Source organism: Microtus pennsylvanicus, chromosome 14 (genome assembly GCF_037038515.1).
Source record: "Microtus pennsylvanicus isolate mMicPen1 chromosome 14, mMicPen1.hap1, whole genome shotgun sequence".
Classification (NCBI taxonomy): Eukaryota; Metazoa; Chordata; class Mammalia; order Rodentia; family Cricetidae; genus Microtus; species Microtus pennsylvanicus.
Window position 1 is genome coordinate 59,575,991 of NC_134592.1, and position 3,063 is coordinate 59,579,053.

A 3,063-nucleotide genomic window follows, 5' to 3' on the forward strand; every position below is an offset into this window, starting at 1 on the left:
TTTACTCATCTGTCCTGAGTCTCCTTTTTGAGGATGCCCTTATCCCTTGTTCAGTCTGGATCATGTGTGTTCTGATCGCTGCCTAACCATTGATGTTTACTTTCTTGCTTTTCAATGCTTGTTACTTCCTGTTTCTATCCTGTCGCTGAAGTATGTTCTCCAGCAGCTTCCTAGCTAAAGGGCACAAGTAAGCGATTTATCCACAGAATTGGCAAAACAAGAACCAAATTCAAATCATAATTTACAAAACTAAGAGAGGAAAACTGTGTAGTCAATAAAACATCTTCAGATTCATTCATTCATTCAAGTATGTATGTATGCATTTATTTAGTTCTGTTCTCATATATTATATCCTGACTGCAGTTCCCAATTCCCTCCACTCTTCCCAGTTCTCCCTTTTTACCCCGGGTCCACTCTTACTCTGCCTCCCCTCAGAAAAGAGCAGGCTTTCCAGGGATATCAACCAAACATGGCTTAACAAGCTACAATAAGATCAGGCACATACCTCCACATCAGCCCTCATTGTCAGCCACATTCAGAGAGTCTGGTTTGATCACATGCTCCATCAGTCCCAGTCCAGCTGGCCTTGGTGAGCTCCCATTAGATCAGTCCCACTGCCTCAGTGGGTGGACGCACCCCTCGCGGTCCTGACTTCCTAACTCATGTTCTCCCTCCTTCTGCTCCTCATTTGGACCTTGGGAGCTCAGTCCAGTGCTCCAGTGTGGGTCTCTGTCTCTATCTCCATCCATTGCCAGATGAAGGTTCTATGATGATATGCAAGATATTCATCAGTGTGGCTATAGGATAAGGCCAATTCAGGCACCCTCTCCTCTGCTGCCCAAGGAACAAGCTGGGGACATCTCCTTGGGCACCTGGGAACTCCTCTAAAGTCAAGTCTCTTGCCAACCCTAAAATGGCTCCCTTAATTAAGATATCTACTTCCCTGCTCCTATATCCACCCTTCCTCCATCCCAACCATCCCATCCCCCCAAACTCTCCCCAATCCTCCCCTTCTCACTTCTCTCTCCCCATCAGCCCTTACCCCCACTCATCCCCACCCCCATGCTCCCAACTTTTGTATTTATCATTATTATTATTGTTTCTATTTGTGTGTGTGTGTGTGTGTGTGTGTGATGCATGCATGCCAGGATACATGTGTGGAGTTCAGAGGACAGCTTGCTGAAGTCAGTTCTCTTCTTTCAGCATGTGGACTCCAGGGACTGAACTCAGGTTGTTAGACTTGGTGGCAAGAAATTTTAACCTCTGAGTGTAGCCCAGTCTGGCCTTGAACTTGTGACCCTCCAACCCCTCCACTTCTTCAGCACAATGTACCAATGCAGACCATCATAGCTAGTAGTGCTGAGAATTTTTAACTCTTTTTCTACTGTCTTGTTTACAAACATAATTTTCTAATCAACCTTTCTCCATAACAACAATATAATGTTTAATAAAAAGTACAGGGGCAATCAGTTACAAATCTTTATAAAATTGAATATAGAAATATTTCTTATAATATTATAAGGCATTATGACAAGTTGTGCTTAAATATCAAAATATTTGTATCTATCAAATCTGGGAAATGCTTTAGTATTGTAAGGGGCAGCTTGTTTCCCGGCTGCCCGGAATAATCACAGAGAAACTACATTATTTAAATCACTGCTTGGCCCATTAGCTCTAGCTCTTATGGCTAACTCTTATATTTTAATTCAACCATTTCTAGTAATCTGTGTATCACCATGAGGCTGTGGCTTACTGGGTAAAGTACAAGCATCTGTGTCCGATTAGGCTACATGGCTTCTCTCTGACTCCACTTCCCTTCTCCCAGCATTCAGTTTAGTTTCCCCTGCCTAGCTCTGTTCTACCCTATCAGGCCAAGCCAGTTCCTTTATTAACCAATGGTATTCACAGCATACAGAGGGGACTCCCATATCACATTAGGCTAAAAGGGGAAATACAATATAATCTGTACCTCAAATTGTATTCCTTTTACCCAGTATACCTAGAAACAATGTTTCTATGCTGGTAATTAGTGACAATTTGACAGTGAGGGCCATCGGTTTCATTTTTTCTTTCTATTACTTGATTTCTTTAAAATGATGAGATTTAACAACATTCATTTAACACTGGCTAATTTAGCTTTTTGATATTGCTTTTTAAACATTCTAGGATTGAGACCAAGACCAAGTACCCCTGTATCTCCCCATATTTTACAGTATGAGTGTTTGTGGGTCTCTCTCTTTCTCTCTCTCTAAATATGAATCGAATCCAGGTCCTTGAACATGATCAGCAAGCATTCTACCACTGAGATATACCCTCATTCCAAGGATTTGTTCTTAATTTGAATTCTGTTTAAAAGTCAAATCCAGGCAAGGCAGCTCTCCTTCCCACAATCCCTTGCACCCTTCCTTTCCAACTTAGGCCCTGCAGAATGGCTCCTGCAAAGAAGGGTGGTGAGAAGAAGGGTTCTGCCATCTGCTAAGTGATGACCTGAGAATACAGCATTCACATGTTCATCTATAGAGTGGGCTTCAAGAAGCCTGTCCCTTGGACACACAATGAAATCTGGAAATTTGCCCTGAAGGAGATGGGGACTCCAGATGTGAACATTGATACCAAGTTCAACAAAGCCAACTGGGACAAAGGAATAAGGAATGTTCCGTATCATATTCATGTACACTTGCCTACCTAATGGGGATAAGGAATCACCAAACAAACTCTACCTGCTGATAGCTTGTGTGCCTGTAATTGCATTCAGAAATTGACAGACAGCCAATGTGGGTGAGAACTGACCTGCTGAATGCCAATAAGGTTGCAGAACTGAGAAGAAAAAGTCAAAACCAGTCAGGGTGTACCAGGTTCCTCTGGTTTGATTAGTGCAGAAGCTGCAGTCCCCAAACATGGCTTGACATGTAGTTCGTTACTTCCTGTATCTCTCCGTCAGTTCTTTTTTGGCTTTAAGACCCCACACGATTTCTGTTCTTGATCATGGTTTTACTGAATGGAAGAAAAGTTCTGAGAAAGAATGGAATGTTCAAGGACTGAAAGAGAAGCTGGCTGCAGTTG

At 42.5% G+C, this 3,063-nt stretch overlaps 1 pseudogene; it reads left to right on the forward strand.

Annotated features, from left to right (window-relative positions):
- Positions 1-2,428: 2,428 nt before the first annotated feature.
- Positions 2,429-2,762, forward strand: LOC142835052 (large ribosomal subunit protein eL31-like; annotated as a pseudogene).
- The last annotated feature ends 301 nt before the right edge of the window (positions 2,763-3,063 follow it).